At 40.5% G+C, this 22,155-nt stretch overlaps 1 long non-coding RNA gene across 1 annotated transcript; it reads left to right on the top strand.

The window, feature by feature from the left end:
- The first annotated feature begins 4,892 nt into the window (after nt 1-4,892).
- On the top strand, nt 4,893-9,041 carry LOC111827617. Its single transcript, XR_002831243.1, has 3 exons — nt 4,893-4,995; nt 8,264-8,363; nt 8,950-9,041. It is a non-coding gene; the product is annotated as an uncharacterized LOC111827617 (long non-coding RNA).
- The last annotated feature ends 13,114 nt before the right edge of the window (nt 9,042-22,155 follow it).

Genomic DNA, 22,155 nt, shown 5'->3' with positions numbered 1-22,155 from the left:
GCACCGGGCCTCTAGTGTTCTATAATCATTGGGTTCTAAAATTTCCTTACCCCTTTCCAGTCTAGCTGGATTGCAGAGTTAAGTTTATGATTATGAAATAAAAACTTAACAGTTGTCTGTCAAAGAGAGAGAGAGAGAGAGAGAGAGAGAGAGAGAAAGAAAGAAAGAAAGAAAGAAAGAAAGAAAGAAAGAGAAAGAAAGAAAGAAAGAAAGAAAGAAAGAAAGAAAGAAAGAAAGAAAGAAAGAAAGAAAGAAAGAAAGAAAGAAAAAAAAAGAAAGATGAGGGCTTTTGGAGGGTGGAGGTGGAAATAAAACTGTCTACTGGCAATCAATTCCTTTGGAAGAGCAAAAGGCGGGGGGTTTGGGTGGTTTCCAAAGAAGGAAGTGTTTGTTACCTTTCACTTGAGCAGATTCCTACAGGACATTGAGGAGCCGTGGTCTCAGGAATTGAGATGACAGAGACCCTTGTTCAAGTTTAGCTGTGAGTACAGTTTCCCTCAGGGACCAGATCATGTGGCCTGGACAATGAACAAGGCAGTAGGCATGGTGGAGACCACAAGCCTTCCTTTCAATATTTTAGAATGCAGAAGACATCCCCATCCCCAACCTTTGTATCACCTGGAAATGAGAGTGGAGGAGGGCAGTCCAGAAATGACAGAAATGGAATTTCCTGCCAGGCAATTTCTGCTCTAAGAGCTCAATTTGATTTAAACAAAATAAAGAAATGTGATATTTCTTAGACCCAGAGTTATGGTGAAATTTTCATTCTTGATTTTTTGGTTTCAGTCATTACCTATTCATATCCCATTTGGAAGATGATTTTTCTTTAGTCCTCATACTTACACCACACCCCATCACATGCATCCTTTTTTGCTCCCCATCTTTCTAGTATAGTTATTTTATAATTTAGGTTAGAGAACAATTGTTGTGTTACTATGATGATGTACTGTATTTTTCCATGTATAAGACACTATTTTTTCTAAAATCATTAGACTGAAAATCGAGGGGTGTCTTATACATGGAAGTCAGAAGTCAGCCGAGGAGGGAGCCTTGCAGGTGTGTAGCTGCCCATACCTTGTCAAACAGGCTTCCTCCAATCACGAGCCTTATTGTTACTGATATCAGCTGATGCCATAATTGGAAGTAGAGGTGGAAAGTGCGCAGATACAACAGAGACCAGAGTGTTCGGAGCCCATAAAGATCTCAAAAAATAAAAAGATAAATACCGGTAAGCAATTGTCTTACTCTGCAAAATCCAAACTGAATATAATCAGCTATGCAAAAGAGCATGGACATAGAGCTGCAGAGAGACAATTTGGACCTCCTCCCACTGAGTGTGTGATCAGACAGTGGAGAAAACAGGAAGAACAACTCCTTAAGATGCCAAAAAAGAAGAAGGCCTTAAGAGGAAAACCAGCAAAATGTTTAAAATATTGATTTCTTAATTTTGTATTGGAAAGTGGGGGGTGTCTTATACATGGGGGCATCTTATACATGGAAAAATACGGTATATGCTATTCAAAGCTTATAGAATGCAGTGATTTATACAAATAAGATTATTCCTCTAATTTTCAACTGTGTTTTTCTTGGATTAAATAATTGTCCTAAAATTTTTTTTGATTAGTTTTCTACATATTTCTAATTGAAACTTTTTGCCATTTGCATAAATATCTTCTTGCTGTGTTCAGACACATAAGGCATTCTGTCGTTTCCTGAAGCATGCTAAACTGCCCTACTCCAGAAAGGCTATCCTCAGGGTCCCCACACGGCTGTGACCACGGACTTGCTCTTGACCAGAGTTCTGTGGTTCTCTCCACCTTGTCTCCCTGGTAGAGTTCCTGTCTCCAAGGTCTTGTCTTCCTCTTTTTTGGTTTAACCACTGTGAAGCACAATCTCTAAGTGGCTATCTGAGAGGCTGCAGGTGATGTAAAAATTTTGCTACCCTGAAAGTGAGAAAATGTCCTTATTCTTCCCTCATACTTACTTGATAGGTTGGCTGAATATAGGCATATATGTTGAGAAATACTTTCTTCATAATCTTTAAGGTATTGCTTTTCTATTTCCAGTGTGCTGTTGAAAAATCCAAAGCTATTCAGATTCTTTATCTTTTCAGGTGACCATCTCTCCACCCCCCTCCTGCATCCTTACCCTCAAGCTTGCCTTCGTCCCAGTGTTTTAAGATTTCACAATGATGTGACTTTGGTGTTGTGCATTCTCAAACATTACCTGGGAATTCTGGACACGATTTCACGCTGGATATTAGCTCATTTTTGTTCCAGGAAATTACTTTAAATGTTTTTCTCATTTTCTCTGTTGTGTTTCTTGGGGAGTTCTTATATTTGAATGTTGAACTTTGAACTTGTCCTCTAATTTTCTGACTTTTTTCTCCTCTTTTCCATTTTTTGAATCCTTTTTTTTTTTCTTGCTCTGCTTTCTGAGAAATTTCTCCAGGTTTATCTTCTAACACTTCAATTGACATTTTCATCTATGCCATTGCATTTTTAACATTTCTATTGATTGATTGATTTTTTTTACAACAGGCTATACTTGTTTCATAGAAACAATGTCTTCTCATACCTCGATAAATATACTAATGATAGTATATTTTCTTCTCTCTGTATTGTCTCTGGTTCTTCTAGTTTGCTTAAACTGTAACTCAGTTCTTTATTTTTTGTATTAAATGATATCTAAGATATCTGGTGATCCTCTGTGTTTGCACATATTTAAGAGTGTGGCATGCTTAGAGAATGAGAGTGGATATTGTTGACTTAGCTGTACGTAGGGAGATCTATCTAGGTCAGTGTTAATATAACTGTATGCAATGATGGGCATGTTATATATTGACACTGTCCAACACCATAACCAGTAGCACATGTGTCTGTTGATAATTTGAAATGTGGCTAGTGCTACTGAGGAACTGATGCATCAATTTTAGTTAATTTAAATAATCCAAAATTTAATGTAAATCACTACAGGTAGCTAGTGGCTACTGAATCATAGGGTTTGGGGTGCAGATTCTTCTCGTGGGTCCTTGTCCAACGAAATTGAATAAATTCGTGGACTAAAGGCTTCTTTAATAAAAATGTGGAAGTTTATTGTAAGCGTATACAAACTCTCTCTGGGGAGGGGTCCCCAAATGGGAAAAACCCACTCTCTCTCTAATCATTAGAGTCTAATGGGAAAATATCTAAGTCCAAAAAGTTTTCTTTGTCTCTTTGTCTCCAGGTTTATAAAGGCTGTAGCTCTTTGTCTGAACATGACCCTTTCTAATTGGACTCTTCCTTAATTTAGGATCCCCATGCTTTCCTCATTGGTCACTCTGCTACATAGTATCAGTTTCAAAGCTCAAAACCCATGTGGTGCCCTCCTCTTTCTCTCCCCCTTATCTTGCAACATTCCTCTATCCTCTGTGAAAATATGTTTCCCTCTTCCCGGTATCCTGTGACTTTTCTTTATCCTCTGTGAAAATATTCTGGCGTCTTAGAGCTATTTTTGCCGTTCACATATGCATTCCTCTCCCATGAACCCTCCTTATCTCCTGATACTGCCTGTCCTATCTCTAAAATTCCTTTCACTACTATATTGAACAATGCAAGTCCAGGCTTTCTTTTTGAAGTGTGTGTGTGTGTGTGTGTGTGTGTGTGTGTGTGTGTGTGAGAATTTGGTTGGATTCATTAGAGAAATCACTTTGAGCTGCTTTCTGGCCAAATTGCTAGCATTGAGAACCAGGTAGAGGAAGAGGAGAAGGGGGCAGGGATAAGTTTTGTTTTCAATATGCCAACACTCACTAATCTTAATTTTCTGTCCTGTATTGCCACCCTTCAGCTCTCCTAGAGCCCTCTGTTTTAGCTTTTTCAAAAAAATAAACTTCTAGGCTTTTGCTGGGAGTAGAGAGGAGATCTGAGGCTCTAATTGCTTCATGGTTTCTGTTCTACCTTCAGTCCACTTCCTGAGCTGCCTAGTACGTCCAGCTCTCAAGACTTGTGTGTAATCAAATGCTTCTCAGCTTCTCTGCCATCTTGGGACCCATCACTCTGGGATCTGGCACATCAGTTACCTTTCATTAATCTTCTCACCTTTCAACTGTTGAGGCTGTCATGCCTTTCCTCATTCTTTGTCCTTATTATTTGATGTCCTGGGGCAAAAATTCTTTACCATGTTTTCATGGGGTTTCAGAAAAGTATAAAAACAAATGAGTATTCTTCAGTCACTCAGTCACCTTTACTCCACAGTTAGTTTATTTCATATGTGTGTTGTTTCAGTTTGTTCAGGCTGCTATAACAAAAATATCATAGACTGAATGGCCTAACAGCCAACATTTATTTGTCACAGTTCTGGAGGCCAGGAAATTCAATAACAAGGTGCTGGCAGATTTGGTGTTTGGTGAGTACACTAATCCTGTTCATGAGGGCTCATGATCTAATCACCTTCCAAAGGCTGTACCTCCTAATACCATCATGTTTGGGGTTAGGATTTTAAAATATGAATTTTGGGGAGACACAAACATTCAGTCCACACCATGGGTTTACATTTATAATCTTTCCAATCTAATCACTTACTACACTGCCTTTTTAAAAAAAAATTATTATTCATTTTACAGAGAGGAAGGGAGAGGGATAGAGAGTTAGAAATATCGATCAGCTGCCTTCTGCATGCCTCCTACTGGGGATCCAGCCCGCAACCAAGGTACATACCCTTGACCAGAATCAAACCCAGGACCCTTCAGTCCTCAGGCCAACGCTCTATCTACTGAGCCAAACTGGTTAGGGTTACTATACTACTTTTTAAGTTGATCTTTAAAAGAATTTTTAACAGCGACTGTTATAATTAAGAATTCATACCTCTAGCAATAATTTCAAATCTATATAAAATATTTTTGCCTGTTTTTTTAGCTGACTTCTACAAGCATTTGAACTCGCACTTATTGAGGCTGAATCTGGATAATTGAATAGGCCTTTCATAACAGGAGAGACGAAGTACAGGTTCAAATATAAGGTGAGCCTTTTTAGCTCTAAGAAAAAATTGGAGAACAATTATACCTTTTATTTAGATATATGCAATTAGCTTTTCTTTCTTTTTTTCTTTATTAATTATTACATATGTGTCCTTATCCCCCCATTCCCCCCCCCACACCAAACCCATTCATGCCCTCACCCTCCTAGTGTCTGCATCCATTGGTTATGTTTATATGCATGCATACAAGTCTTTTGGTTGATCTCTCCCCCTTACCCGCACTGCAATTAGCTTTTCAAAATAATTGAATAGACCTCCTATAATATGAGAGACTTTATGAAGACTCAAATATAGGGCAATTATTTTTATTTCTATGGCATAACTTTTGGAGAAAATATCATTTATATTCAAGTTTAGATGGTATTTAGGCAAATCTGTACAAAATATAAAGCATGGGTGTAACTTAAATACATAATCAGTGCTATTGTGTTTTCCCTCCTTTTCTCAAACTATGAAGGTTGGATTTTCCTGGGGGTGCAAATTCAAATTACTATGAATTACAGAAAATGAGATGCTATTTATTGTTCATCCATGTTTAGATGGAATTGGGCATAAGTCCAATATGTATTTAAAGGAATCTATGAGAAGGGAGATCAACACAGTCATGGGTAGAGTAAGCCATTTAACTCATTTATAAAGTCATACATTTTAAACTTGTATTACAGTTTGGACTTTTTATGGAGTTGGATGGTTTATTTCTGCTCCTCATTTCCTAACAGTAGGTAGCTGACTTTTCTTGCAAAATAAAGATGGCTCCTCAGGTGAGCCTAGACAGTCGTTTGGATGCTAAAATGAGTCTCTTCTCAGTGGATTGGTTTTCTGTTTTTATTAAATCAACAGTTTGATTTGTGTGTAAATCTTAGTGGCTGGGAAATCCCATTTGTGTCTATTTTTCTGTTCAAGTTCTGGTTGAAGGTATTGCTCCACCCACATTGTTCTTCCTTTTCCCTGAACTCCTACCCCACGTGGAATTTGCACTGCGTGATTTAGAATCTAATTCCATAGTGTTTTGCTGCTGCTTGCTTCAGACAGTTTTTAATTCCCCTCCACCTCCACTGCCCTGCTCATCTAACTAAATTATGATGGTTCAGAAGACAAAAGTCATGTTTGGTATGTCTTTTTTTAATCCTCACCCGGGGATATTTTTTCCATTGATTTTTTAGAGAGAGTGGAGGGGGGCAGTGGGGAGAGAGAGAGAGAGAAACATTGATGTGAGAAAGACACATCAATTGGTTGCCTCCACATGCACTCCTACCCAGGGGCCGGGAATGGAGCCTGCAACCGAGGTACGTGCCCTTGACCGGAAATCAAACCCAAGATCCTTTGGTCCACGGGGACTGATGCTCTAACCACTGAGCAAACCAACCAGGGCTGGTCTTTGTAAACTGCACAGGGCCACTCTTGTAGAGGCACTCAGGTTAGGCTTTCTCATTGAGAGAGATTTGGGACGTATGCTACCATTTATCTTGTACATCTTCTGTCCCAAGTGCCATGTAGACACTTTACATATTTCTCATCCTTACATAGATACTGCAAAAGTACTGATATTTTTATCTCATTTCTCAGTTGAATCTGACACTCAGAGAAGGCAAGTAACTTACATATAGCTGTTAAGCATCTGAACCCGACTTAAATCCGGATTTAAACCCAGCTCTTCCTGCTACCCCAATTCAACTCGCCTCGTTCTCAGAACTCACATAGAGTCCAAATAAACACATTAGAGCATCATTACTTAGCTTGCATCTAGGTTTGTTACTGGACTACTAACCTAGACGGAATTCAAGTTCTATCCTGCTGACCTCCAATGTTAGCTCTGCACTTTTGAGAACTAGGCGACCAACTATCTGAGCAGACGTATTGTCTCTTTAGGGCCATTGGAGCCTGACGAGAGCCCTGGAGCATCAAGATATCATCAATGAACAGCCTGGTTCTGAAACCCAGTACTTCCCCCTAATCTAATGCTGGCAGGGCTGTTGTAGTGACGTAGGGCCTGGAATTTGTCTCTTCCTTTTCTTCTCTGCATTTCATCACTCCCACATTTTTTAAAGCAAAACTTCCTCTATGATATAATAATGGGTAAGCACTCAGAGTTTCCAAGTGACAAGTGAGCGCCAGGACTATTTTCTTTGCCTTGGGAAGCTATAAATTCCCAGGTCTACTCAGATTCCAGTGACTTTCAGAGACACAGAGCCGCCGCTCTCCTTAAGAAAGGCCACCAATGGGAGTGATTTCTGGTGACGCAATGCTGATATTTTAGTACCATCCTGGAGAAGGGAAGAGGGGGGTTTCTCCGGAGCCAGATGAACTCATAATTAGTTCTCACCCAGGCTGCTTAAGCAATTATGGTGAAACCAAATCACATTACTTTTTTTTTCTCCTGCTCTTGATAAAAGCCTCAACCCTGCTCCTTCTGCCCCATAGGGCCCTTGGCTGGCCATTATTTCTAATACCACAGATGCTGTTGCTCACTTTTGTTTCCAGGCTACAACTGTCACTGTGTAAAATAAGAAGTGTGGGGGAAATAATGTACACCTCTCGGTCTCACTACTTCAGAGGCACCTAGCAACCCTGTCTCCAGGCAGGCAGCACGCATCTCCCTGGTAGTTTATTGCCCACTCACAGCAGAGGCGGTGTGCTCTCTGCAAATAGTCTACATCTTTGCCGGTGCCAGCTTGGCGGTGGGGTGCCGGTGTCATTTGGTGTCCTCAGGGATGTTTGGTTCTTGTTCTGGGAAGACTAGGGCAAAGCAACGACGATTTCCCCAAAGCTGTTGGTGGAATCAGAAATTAGGTTAAGCGGTTCTGTACTCGAGGTGGCGTCACCTAAAATCAAAAGCAATGGTTCTCAACCTTTGTTTTGTCCAGTCTTTGACACATTTCTGACGTGAACCTTCCAGAATGTTCATGACATTCTCTTCTAAAGGATGTTTCCCAGGTATGTCTATGTGACGAGCAGCCCTTCTGGCCATTTTGTCCATCTGCACCCCTGCCCATCCACCTGCCTGTCAGCCAGCCCCCCAGTTTTCGGCATATCCGCTCTGTGCCTCCGAAATACCAATTGGACAGCAGAGAGCCCTGGGCTGGCTCACCAACCAGCCACATGGACATTTCATTTTAGGCTCATGTACCACGGGGCATTAATATGTGCATGTGCAGACTTGTCATTTGCTTTCTGTACATTAGTGAATTGTTAAACATTTTTTGTTTCTTTACTACTTATATTTTTTTATCACATTTTGACCCTCCCCCAGAGTAAAAGCCTTTGGAGAATGAAAGCCAGATCTCCTGTGGAGGGAAACCAAGCTTTTCCTGGGATGAGTGATCAAAAAATGGAAGGACTCCGAGTCCTAGGTATGTAAAGCTTGAATTGGGAAACTGTGAGTGCTGCTGGGTAGAGGGGTAATCCCAAGGTATCAGGAAGGAACTAGGTTTTAACCTCCAAGAGTCATTCTCTCATTCACTCACCAAACAATTATTGAATTCCTAATGAAATATCTTACTGACAAGCTCATAGTCTGGGGATATTTTAGTAAAAACAAGAATTCGGGACAATGCCAGATGTGTTGTAATACAAGTACTTACAAAGTGCTTTGGGAGCTTGAATGGGGATGGCGAGGCTCTCCAGGGAGATGGGAAGTGATATTTATATTATTTAATTTTTAATAAGAGCCACGCTTAACAACTGGCTCACAACATTCCTAAAAATCTAGCACTTGGCTCTCATGAGCTGGTGTGCACTGGCTGCAGCACATCATGGGATGAAGGTGAAACTGCGAAGTGTAGCTATGTCCTGTAGCCATGCTAAGGAATTGGACTCTCTCCATGAAGCAGGATAATTTGAAATATTACCTAGTGGTTTTGTGTCTCTTGTCTTATATATATTTTTAAACTTCTACCACTATAGAAGGCTCCTAACTTTTGCTTTTCCTTATCTCAGCTTCTTTTGCTTTGCTGGCCAGAAACCAAATATTTCTAAAGAGGCAGGCTTGGCATTATCTACTTTCATAGGACCACCTGGATACAGTCAAGGTGAAGATGAGAGGTAAGCATTGTAAACAAAGACCAGAGAGCCCGTTCTTGAATATCCTGTTATAAGATTCTTCTAAATTTCAGAAGATCGTTGGTGGATGGAAGGAGTCCGATAAAAAGACTGAAATTGGGTTTTTCATTGACTAAATAGAAGAGGACTCAGCATAATTTAACTATACTAGAGAAATTAAGAGAAGAGATATCTCCTGCACTCTGTTGTTGCAGAACAAAACGGATACCCACTACAACTGTGGGTCATATACAATTTTTAACCAGAAATATAACCTGGTTGTACATAAATTTTAGAAGGCTAACTATCAACTATGTAGAGGAGGAACTGGAAGGGGGAGACCCAGTTGAAAAAGAATCAAGTTAGGTGTGATCCTCTGCCATGATAAGGAGAGTAATCGGGATAGTCGTTGGGAATAAAGAGGAGAGGAAAGGCTCCATAATATTTCAGAGGCTAAATCACGAAGGATATGAATACAAGTTTGAAGATTTAAATATGAGCCATTATGTCTTAGAGGCATATGCAACCCCATATCCATGTTGGTTACTTCATGCCAGGCACAGTGCTCATACTTAGCAGGTGCTTAATAAATACATGCTGAATGAATAAAAGAGCGAGTAAATGTATGTAAGTTCCATACACAAGCAAATATATGCATTTTCACTACATTAAAAATTAGTCTTGTCACGAAAGTGACAAGAAAAGACACAGGCTGGGAGAAAAATCTTTGCAAAAGACACATCTAATAAAAGGTTGTTATTCAAAATATACTCTTAAAACTGAACAATGAGAAAATAAACATCATGACTGAAAAAAAAATTGCGAAAGACCTTGTAGACACCTCACCAAAGAAGATATACAAATAGCAAATAAGCATAACAAAAGATCCTCTACTTTATATGTTATTAGGAAAATGTAAATGTAAACAACAAGGAAATACCACTACATATCTATGAGAATGGCCAAAATCCATAAAACTGACAACACCAAATGCTGGCGAGGATGTGGAGCAACAAGAACTCTCATTCATTACTGGTCAGAATGCAAAAGCGTACAGACACTTTGGAAGACAGTTTGGAAGTCTCTTATAAAACTGAATAATAATCTTACTATAAGATCCAGCAATCAAATTCCTTGGAATTTATTTACCTGAAGGAGCTGAAAACCCTGTCCACACAAAACTCTGCACATGAATGTTTGTAGCAGCTTTAGTCAAAATGTCAAAACTTGGAAGCAACCAAAATGACCTTCAGTAGGTGAGTGGAAAAACAAACCATGGTTCATCCAGACAATGGAATATTTTTCAGCACTAAAATAAAATGAGCTATCAAGCCATAAAAAGACATGGAGGGACCTTAAATGCATATTACTAAGTGGAAAAAAAATCAATCTGAGAAGGCTAAACACTGTGTGATTCGAACTACATGACATTCTGGAAAAGGGAAAACTATAGAAACAACAAAATTAGTGGTTGCTAGGGTGGGGGGTCGGGGGAGATCATCCCCTGTCCCAATTCATATGTTGAAGGATAAATAGGTGAAACACAGAAGATTTTTGGCCATTGAATCTAATCTATTCTGTATGATACTGTAATGGTGGATGTGTCATTATACATTTATCAAAACCCATAGACTATATGACCCCAAGGCTGAACCCTAATGTCACTGTGGACTTTGGTTGATAATGATGTGTCAATGTAAGTTCACCAACTGCAACAAATGTACCACTCTGGTGGGGGATGTTGATAGTGGGGGTGGTTGCATGTATATGTGAGGACAGAGGGTAATGGGAAATCTTAGGACCTTCCGCTCAATTTTGCTATGAACCTAAAACTGCTCTAAAAAATAAAGTCTATTTAAAGGGGGGGAAGAACGAATCTGGGAGCCAGCATGACGATTTATGACTCAGTACCTGAGTGGTGGTTATGGAAACGAGAGCATTTCCGCATTGCCTGAACATGGTATTCTAACCAGTAGACTGCACTTGTATAAAGGTCAATAAGCCTATTAATGAAGAAAATGCTAGCGTGGCAGGAGGAAATTCAAGTACACAGGATTATTATGAGGTATATGTCAAAGAACAGAGGATGAGAATTTGAACCAACTTAGCCCAGTTTGCCATTCCATGAATGTTAGATCACTCGAGACTTCATCAGAACGCTCCAGCACTTAGAGGGGATGACAACTCTGTGTTTCCAACTTACCATCTTTCTATCAGGCAGTTGTAGCAAAAGCACATTTCAGACCATAATGTTCTAAGCAGACAAATATTTGTTAGCAACCAGGCACAAAACAATCATCCTGCCTGTGTATACTTGGAGTATGTTCAGACTCAAAACTTGACACAAAATGCCGAAACCAGTTTGGCTCAGTGGATAGAGCGTCGGCCTGTGGACTGAAAGGTCCCAGGTTCGATTCCGGTCAAGGGCATGCACCTTGGTTGCGGGCACATCCCCAGTAGGAGATGTGCAGGAGGCAGCTGATCGATATTTCTCTCTCATCAATGTTTCTAACTCTCTATCTCTCTCCCTTCCTCTCTGTAAAAAATTAATAAAATATATTTTAAGAAAACAAAAAACTTGACACAATGACCAGCCCTTCATGAAAGGCTCTCTCCAAGATGAAGACAGGCATGTGCTGACAGAAGGAGCATCAGGCCTTTTAGTCAGACCAGATGACAGGATTGTCCACTGATGGGGAGAGGTACAGGGTCTTAGGAGCTGTCCCCATGGTATGAATTACTGGCCTGGAACATGATAAATAATGAATTTCTGGTGTTGATTTTGACAAGAATATTTTTGAATGCCACCTGGCCAATTCTTAGGGTGTTAACTCTATTAAGCCACTTCATATGCTTATTGATTCCTAGGGTGTAGATTAGAGTTAAATTGTAGGCACAGAGTTCCCAGTGTTTACATACTGTGGTATTGTAAAATATATTACGACAAACAATAAAACCAAAAGAAACATCCAGAAAAAGATTTTAAGAAATCTCCAACATCAGAATGAAACTGTACCTCTGCTTTGTGTTGTACTAGTAACTATGAAATCTAATTGTATGTTTCCAGTTATTGTCTGGAGAGAGTGAGAGTATATGGGGCTCTATAACATTTGCACAAGAACAATTGAAAGCAATTACTTCCTTGGTTGATGTAGCATCATGGATCCTTTCTGAGATTCCCCATGAACAAAACCTTGATATAAGGCTTTATTTGATGGATTTATTTATTTATTTTTGTAACAAGAAGAGCCATGAGTACTATGGATGAGCAGAAAAATATCCCAGAGACAGGTTGTCATAGAAACTGTGCCAGGAGAGCAGCTACGCACAGGATAGAATGCACCATCCAAAGAACTGAGGAAGGAAATCATCTTGAAGCTACTCTTTTCATTAGTTTGGAGGAGCAAAGCTCTCATGAATCTCCTCATGGAAATTGTCATCACTGATAGTAGGAGTAGGTGGGATACAGGGAGGCTGTGGGGCTGGCGATAGTCCTATAGTCTCCTCATAGGACTTTAAAAAAATATTTTATTGATTTTTTTTTACAGAGAGGAAGGGAGAGGGATAGAGAGTTAGAAACATCGATCAGCTGCCTCCTGCACACTCCCTACTGGGCATGTGCCCGCAACCAAGGTACATGCCCTTGATCAGAATCGAACCTGGGACCCTTCAGTCCACAGGCCAACGCTCTATCCACTGAGCCAAACCGGTTAGGGCTCATAGGACTTTTTTTTAGGAGATTAAAACAGATAAAATATATAGAACACCTACTATATGTAGTCCCTGAAAAATATTAATAACAATAATCTTTATGATCTCATATCCTCCTCACTACAATCCTCTAAGGAAGACATAGTCATTCAAATTTTTCAGATGAGAAATTAAGGTGCAGAGAAATTGGATTGTTTAAGGTCACATGGTAAGTGATCTCTGACTCTAGGGCCCTTGCCCTTAACTTCTCTGCTGGACTGAACAAGTAGGCAATCGATAACTGATAATAATTACAAAAATGATTCTTTGGTGGTGAAATGATAGTAGGAGTTTCAATTGCTATGAAATACATATGGCATAATGCTATAACATTTGTTGATGTTGTTTTTACTTTAGGTTTATTTTTCCTAATCCAAACAGAAGTGTCATCCTACAGGATGACAAACAAGTACTTTGTTCCCTTCTCCCCACCCAGGTTGTCCAATCAATCTATGTTCTCCTACAGGAATCTCTCTCTCTCTCTCTCTCTCTCTATCTCTCTCTATCTCTATCTCTATCTCTATCTCTATCTCTATCTCTATCTCTATCTCTATCTCTATCTCTATCTCTATCTATCTATCTCTCCCTGTTTCCTGAAGGAGAAGCTTATGGCTGGAGCTTCCTTACCACACCTTCCCTTAAGTTTCAGGATCTTACTTTATGGTCTGAATTCTGTCCCCTCCCCCAAATTCCTATGTTAAAGTCTATTAAAGAGAAATTATTCATGACACTTGTTAAACAATAGTAAGGCAGACTTTATTCAGGGGGACTATCACCATAGGTATAAGGACCACTATGATGGGATTTTGTATTAGGGGAGAGAGAGATTGCCTCAACTCCAAATATAAGGAAATATGGGAATTTGTAGCCAAGAAGTAGGAGCGGGGAGTCAGTGGATGGAAAATTAGTAAGAGGAAACATCATGGGTAAGGGAGGATTCTGCCTAAACGGAGCTAACAGGACTCTTGCTAAAGGCAGGCCAGGTTGATCATTTCACCCGAATGATGACGGGTGATTCTGGTTAAACTGACCTAACAGGATTCTTGCTAGAAATGGGCTTTACTGGGAAGAGCATGAGAGCCCAAGGTCAGGCCTAGTCCAAAGAGAGCTCAGAAGAGCTGGACCAACGGTTGGTCAAGGAAAGAATCTTTGTCAAGTCTAACCTCCCAATGCCTAAAAATGTGATTGTATTGGAGATAGGGCCTTAAAGAGGTGTTAAGGTAAAATGAGGTCGTATGGTTGGACTCTAATTCATTATGACTGGTGTCCCTCCTTATATGAAAGGAGGTTACGACACAGAGGGATGACCATGTGCAGACATCAGAGGAAGACAGTCATCTACAAGCCAAGGAGAGAGGCCTTTAGAAAACACCACCCCTGACAACACCTCAATCTTAAACTTCTAGTCTTGAGAACTGTGAGGAAATAAATTCCTGTTGTTTAAGCCCTCTAGTCAGTGGTACTTTGTTATGGCAGCTCTAGCAAACAAATATACCTTACAGTGGTCTGAGCATCAAAAGTTTATTCAAACCCCTGTCACCATTTCCTCCTGGCATCTCCACTCGGCATTCTGTGGCTGTGGCTGTTTCACTGGAGTTAAGCAGCAGTGTGGAATACGAACCCACATGTGTCCACCTTGGAAAAGGCTCTGGGGAGGCTAAGTCCAGGAAAATGAATCAAAGTATGTGCTTTCCTTTGTGTTCTTGTGCCTGCCTCCCACACATCCAGGCTTTCCCAGAGACCAGTGTCTTCCTCCGAGCTAACAAACACTTTGTTCATATCTAGATGCAAGTTGTTACAGGACTGCACCGCCATTAATTTTTTATATGTCTGTTTACCACTCCTACCGCACCCCCTGTTAATTTCTGGATACTGAGATTATGCCTATGAATTATTCATTCCGTACTTCCAGCCCCTACTACAATTCCTGGTTCAAAGAAGGCATTAATTCATGCTTAAACTTCTTGAGTGTATATATATATTTTTAAAACTTTTCTTCATTCTTTACCTCTGATGGAGGAGGGGGTTTTGTATTATAGACTTAAGTGAAAGAAATTGTAAGCACATTGAACATGATGCTATGAGCAATAGTCAATATAATAAGAAAAGGGTTTGTTTTTGTTTTAAATGATCCAATCAGAAGACTCTGAAACGCCCAAGCCTCTTATGAGGGAGAATGTAAGCATAAACGAGTTTGAGTTGTGTAGGAGAAATGGTCATCATGAGTTCAAGGAATCTTACTGCCTTCTGCACATCCAAGATGGAGCCAGCACCCTGAGAAGGTATCATTGGGAAAGGAAGGAGGTATCATTGGGGAAGGAAGGAGGTATCATTGGGGAAGGAAGGAGGGAAAGCCTGCAGAGAAAAGGGATTCCTGGCAACTCGTTGGAAAATGAATATTTCACCTCTGGACATTCTCTGGATTCCTTGTGGGTCTGGACTAGTTACTAGGAGAACTGTTTCTCTTTGGTAATGAATTATTCCTCATTCTCCTCGGACTTTTGGGCAGAAGAGAGGGGGATGTATCTTCATTGTTATGAACTGTAGCCAACTAACTGGTCATGTTGGAACATGGAAACACTGTGCCTCTCACTCACTCCTCAGTCCAGACAAATGGGAGGTGCCTGGTCTATCATGGGTTCTGGTTGGAAGCAAAATGCAGTTTCTTCCAGAGAACCAATCCAAGGAAGGTCAACTTATCCTGAAAGTTTTAGTAGAAAGCTGAGTCATGAGCATTTGCTATTTTTAGACAACAATAGGTGATGGACAAAGCAGGACGTGTAACTAACAACACAAACTTTTGTACTACTTGGAACGGAATCCTGGAGTTTACGTTGGTGAGACAATTGCCAACACCCCACAGATTTGTGCCGGGAACACCAAACAAGCAGAATCAGTCATTTGTGAAGAAGTAGAACAGTCCTTCGTTAGACTTTGTGTATTACTAAAAATGAGCACAAGTGAAGGTCAAATCTCTCCTCCAGGTTCCTAATTATAATTCAGAGAGCAAGTCGGGAAAGAGAATAGAGAAAAAGAAAAAAAAGCTGCCTGGAGTTTGGGAACACTAAACAGAGATGGAAGATATTTCTGTCTTTGATGTCAAACATATACAGGCTAACTTTTTTCTCCTAAAGGCATTTAATGTTGTGAGATTGAATTCTTCTTTCTGACGCCTAGGAAATCCACTGTTTGATCTCATCTGGGTCTTTTCAAGGCTGTTTGTTTGTGGGCTGGAAGTTAATTCCACAAAAAGCACTGGAATCCTATATCACGCCAGCTCTGAGTGATTCACAGCAGTCACAATGCAGGTCAGATGGTATGTTTTTTGTATTAAAAAAAAATAAAAGGGTTACTTGAAAGTGTATATCTAGAAAACACAAGACATTTGTACTATTTATGATCCAGTGAAAGCTAAATAGCATTGGCACATGATTAAGTAATAGTTTGAAAAAACAAAAACAATTTTTTCTTAACCCCCAAATAAGTTATTTTTTGCTAATTTAAACGGTTTTGAAAATTGGCACAAAGGAGCAAAGAGGGCCTTTCATGTGATGTGTAAGGACGATCTGTTGAAGCAAATTAGCACCTAGAAATAGGATTGATAATGTGACGTATACTCACTTTGATCTAAATTTAACGTCTTCCCACATTTCCAACGTTCCCATGTCCTTCTAGTTACTATAGTGATCATCCCTTGCAACTCAACATTTAATTCCTAGGTAATAGACAACAATCGTGGATACCAGGGTGGGCATAGGTAAAAATTCTATTTATTAAATATTGTCTGTTTGAAAAGCTCCCCACCCCTTGCATATTTTAGGCTTGCTACAGTGAATGAGGAGATTGAAACGCCTTCAACTACAAGTTATACAAGGAGAATCAATAAGCATGTTTAGGCCCTAATTTGGAGTGTAAGAACCTTGACATGATGTCACAGCATTGCTAGGGAAACAAAAAATGAGGATTCTAAAATAAGTACTTTCAGCTGGATTTGACCCAGAAAATCACTCTTGATGTTTAATGAAGCTGTGGACAAAAAATACCCTCAGTAGCTGGAGCATCTGTTCTGTCCAATGGATCATAGTCAGTGTTTATTCTTTTTCTAAAATGGACAGATCCATGATTGGGAGTTTTTTTTCTCATGAAAGCAACTTGCATTCAAAACTTCCAGATAAATGCAGAAGAATCCCCTGACCACTGAAAGGACAAGCAGTAAGTATAGCACTTCATTATATTGTTCTTCAGACTTTTTAAATAACATCTTTTTCTGGAGGCCTATTTCAGCTCTCCAATAAAAACAGTGTCCAAAGATTCATACCTGAGTTCCACAGAGATAGTCCACTATTTACATTTCTAGGTATTGGCCCTGTAGTGCCATCGTCCTGTGTTTGAGATAGTAATGAGTCTGTTGACATGCAGGGTGGTGAAACAGCCCACACTTTTAAACCGAGCTTTCCCATTATCACACAGTAAGCAAAAGTAAGCATAAACACACACAAAAATTTAATAAAACAGACCAAAAATACACCAGAAAAGTGGGGAGTGGCTAAAGGAGAGAAGGAATATTAAGAGATTATAGTGTTGGAGTATGTTAAGGAACTTCAAAGTCATACTGATGGTGACACTTATTAAGCTTTTCCTATGTGACCAGTCATGACAACTATATTAAGGTTGTCATTATTCATCTTTCCACTTTATAGACTGATAGCATTAAAGTAACTTGCTCAGGGGATCCCAATTAAGCTAGTATAGCGGTGGGACTTGTATATATTTAAAACAACCACCACCACAACATAGCCAAGAAGTCAAGAGGATCTATAATGGGTAGTTGGTCTCACAAGTGCCAAATACAATCTAGGACATCCATGGGGCTTGCACTGTTGTCTAATCCAATGAATTCACAATGTCAAGTGGCTAGAACGAGTACCCAAAGCTCCCCTGGAATGGAGACAACCAGTAATGGGGATGTAGACTTGATTTTCATAAAGCCTTTTTGTTCTATGTAGGGGAGTTTTCATGTGCCCTTTGTGTATATCCATATCCTCAAATTGGAAAGCAGAGTAGGTAGAAATTCTTGATAACATCATATATGCAAGAATATGATAATGTTAGACTTTATGTTTTTCTCTTTTACCAGGTATTCCTATGAACCAGAGATGGGTGGCAGATTTATTACTGCTCCTGGGAACTCAACCTGGGTGTCAGACAGTGATAGTCATATTTCATTACAGTCCAGGGCAATTTTAGCAGTTCATTCTGCAAGTCCCAGCATATATTATTGATTATTGTTCCATATGAATCAATCACAGATGAAATGGAAGACAGAGTGGGCTCTTGTAAAATGAATTGCATAAAATGTAATGGTCGGATCCAAACTCCTAAGTTCTCAGTAGAAAAGAACAGTAACTGCAATGCACCGCAAGAGGGCACGCTGGTACTTTTAAATATCAATGACGCTGCCGGCACAGTGAGCACAATTCAAGACAGGATGTGGATTTCAGCTACAAGCCGGTTGCTTTCCTGCAGTCATTAAATATCAAATCCGGGAGGTTTTCTTTAGTAGCTTTTGTGGGATTTGAAAAGAGTAATGAGGGGTTTTTCAGGCACACTGCTTCTTATTTTCAAAGAAAGGAATGAGATTTTTTTCTAAAAATTTATTTTCCTGGGTTAATATTCTATTAGATATATACTTTGTCCATCACCAATTATTATGCTGATTTGGGGAAAAGTACAAGAAAAACTTTTCTTACCAGCAATAATGCAAGTTACAAATTGATGAAATTGGGGTCCATTGTAGCAGCTGGAGAAAAAGTTAAGTGGAGAGGATTATGACAAATTAATATTCACATAATCTCCGTACTTCATCCCCTCACACATGTAATGAGTTAATTTATTATATATTAAAGAATGGCCTTTTTTTCTTTTTTAACAAAACTACCTATGATTTTTAGACCCTAGTACAGCCGTGGGCAAACTACGGCCCGCGGGCCGGATCCGGCCCGTTTGAAATGAATAAAACTAAAAAAAAAAGAAAAAGACCGTACCCTTTATGTAATGATGTTTACTTTGAATTTATATTAGTTCACACAAACACTCCATCCATGCTTTTGTTCCGGCCCTCCGGTCCAGTTTAAGAACCCATTGTGGCCCTCGAGTCAAAAAGTTTGCCCACCCCTGCCCTAGTATGAGATTGAAAAAAGAATGTTGTGCCTTAAAGCCACAGATTGAAAATAAAGAAAAATAGGTAAACAACAAAATCCACTCAGCATATGTGGTTTGGGGTGATACTTCTAAGGTCAGAGGAAAAATTATAAATAATTTCACTGGAAATGTTCCCTTAGTCCAGGAATTGGCAAACTTTCTCTGTAATGGGCCAGACAGAAAATACTTCTGGCTTTGCAGACCATATGGTCTCTATCTACTTCTGGCTACTCGATTTGACACTGTGGCGTGAAAGCAGCCATAGATGAGCTGCAAATGAATGGGCCTGCTTGTGTTCCAATAAAATGTTGTTTACAAAAACTGATGTCAGGCTAGGTTTGGCCTCAGCACTGTAGTTGGCTGAAGCCTGCTTCAGTCTAGCTGCGGACCCCTTCACAGAAAAGGGGTGAGTGAGAAGGAGCAATAACTGTTGGAGACCTGGACACAGGGGCACACAAGAAACCTCTAACTGGAGAGCATAAGGTATAAAAAGCCTCACCTCAGGTCTCAAGAGACGCTCAACAGAGTCCTTAGCAAGGAGCCAAGAGAAACACTGTCTTAAGAAAAAGTGTATTTTAGAAAATTGATTGGAATGTCTAAAATAAGTAAAACTCAGAGGGTGCAGAAAATAAAAAAAAACTGTCTAAGAGATGGGGTGCTTGCCCTGAGCATCTATAGCCCTGGCATTCTTAAACACCAAGAAGTAAGAAAAATTTTGAACCCTGCAGGAAACTGTAGAGTTTTGCAACAGAACAATTGCGGGTGACAGATTAGCCCCAAGGACGCACCCTAATTGTCTGAACATAAAGAAGCACCCCATCTCAAGTCCCAACTCAAGGAACACTGGAACTTTTTATATTTGGAAAATATAATTTACGGTTCCTAGAAAGATCAGATACATTCCCTAAGAGTGATTGATGCACATACTTGGATCTGCGAGATGAGCAAATCGATTCCCATGACATCAATTAATTAATTGCTGGGGGGAAAGCTAAGAGGAGTTTATACTACCGTGGTTTCCAAGTCTGGCTCCAGAAAATTCTCAAGAAGATTTAAAAAACGTTTCTCAGGTCTCATTCCAGACCTATTGGGTTAGATTTTCTTGAGCCTGGGGCCCAGGCATTTTGCCAACGCTGCCCAGTGGGTGTTGGGAGCATCAGACCATGGGCTGGTGTTTTGGAGCCACTAGGCCAAAGGACAAACTCTGGGTTTGAAGTTGGCCATGCTGGGTTCAAATTCAGGCTCTGCCTTACGAAAGTCCTTGAGCTGGTGATGTAACATTTCTGAACTTCAGCTGCAGTGCTGGTTACGTGCAGTGCTGGTTACGTGGAGGCAAGGACTGAACATCCGATGAGGCTCTGTCAGACTTGGAGTCTGTATGCTTTCGGCTCCGTGAAAAATAAGATTAAAGAAGACAAGTTAGGTGATGCCAACAAACTTTACTGAACTCTTCATGAAGTGGACAGGCTCCTTTCAGAGAACTGCAAAATGGGGCTGAAATCAGGAAGCTTTTATGCGATGAAGGATAAAGAATAAGGAAGAGACAAACAGAAAATATCTGATTGGCTGGGGCCACATAGTCACCCTTGTTTGAGGTGAAAAGGCCCAGAGATGGCTCGGAGTTTGGGGACTGATTGACAGGATATCCTGCGTTTCTGGTCACAGGAACATTAAAGGATCCGAAAATGGTCTAAGTTTTGGTTTGCTGACGTGCACTTGGGGCAGGATTGGCTCCCTCTGGGGCCTAGAGAGTTCTTTTCAACAGCTGTGCTACATCCTCTCCCCTTTCTCCATGGGACAATATAGCTGGATTTGCTCCATTTACCAGTACATAGAATTTTACTAAAAGGGAGAACATTTTTGTTTGTTAATCCTCACTCGAGAATATTTTTCCATTGACTTTTAGAGAGAGTGGAAGGGGGGTGGGGCGGGAGACACAGAAAGAGAGAAACATCGATGTAAGAGAAACACATCAATTGGTTGCCTCACACACCCACCCTGGAGGATTGAGCTTGCAACCGAGGTACGTGCCCTTGACTGCAATCAAACTCGGAACCCTTCAGTCCCCAGGCCGATGCTCTATCCACTGAGCCAAACCCGGCCAGGGCGTGAGAACGTTTTTAAGAAGATATGTAAGTTCAGTTTTGCTCCACAGAAGGTTTTCTTCTCAAATTTCCCAAGAACTCTGGGTTCAGGTCACGTCATCTCTACCCTTGCACAGCAGCAGGGGGGAAGGACCAAGGGAGATGCCCCATCATGTTCTCGCCTGGGCTGGCTTTCTTTGCTGCGTGGCTGAAGGCAATTTCAGACGCTCACGGCTGGTATCTTGGCTTTCCCTTCCAAATTCCTAAGGATGTTGAGCTTTGTTCTTACAGGCAGGTAGAGGAGGGCTTTGCTTCTCTGTTAGAAGTTCAGGTGGCAGTAAATTGGGCCACACCTGCTGCTCCTTTGTTTTTTGATTTCTTTCCTCCTTTCTCCGGTTTATCTGAACAAAGAAAAACAGCACTTCCTCAGAATCCGGAGTGTGGAAAATCAGGAGGCAGCCTACCAATTGTTACTTGGCAAGCAGGACATGGTGCAAAGGAGGGAGCTGGCAACTCCCTTCCTCTGGCCAGGAACGCCAGCCTTACTTGTAAGCTGTTATTCATGGGCTCTTTGGGAAGAGGGGTTGTTCCTCTTTCCTGAACACAGGAGGCTGAAACGAACTCACCAAGGAGGAAAGTAGCTCCCCAGTGCGTGTTTTTAAAGTTCCCTGCCTGATCGGGAAGGATTTGTAGAACAGAGTGGAGTTTGGCAATCATTTCGTTATCTTGCTATAATTTACAAGTTCATGGTGGCTTCTCCAGAGCTTGTGGCTGGCAAGTCAGGAAGGCAGATAGGCATGTCGGGAGTGTGTGGACTCAAAATTTGAGTCAAGGTCTTTTCAAGTAAGCGTGGGGGTTGTGTTGTATTCTAATTTAGAGTTGGGCATTAGCCCAATTAGGAAGGAAGAATCCTACATCAGCAGGTTTACTGCTTCATTTCACTGTGGGTTCTACTTAGCACAGTGGTTCTCAACCTTGGCTGCACATTAGAATCACCTGGGAATCTTTTTAAAATCCTGATTTCTGGGCCTCATCCTCCAGAAATTCTGTTTCTTTGTTACGTGGTGGG

Source organism: Myotis lucifugus, unplaced genomic scaffold (assembly GCF_000147115.1).
Source record: "Myotis lucifugus unplaced genomic scaffold, Myoluc2.0 scaffold_193, whole genome shotgun sequence".
Taxonomy (NCBI): Eukaryota; Metazoa; Chordata; class Mammalia; order Chiroptera; family Vespertilionidae; genus Myotis; species Myotis lucifugus.
The sequence above is the reverse complement of the archived record's forward strand: the minus strand, read 5'-3'. Positions and strand labels throughout refer to the sequence as shown.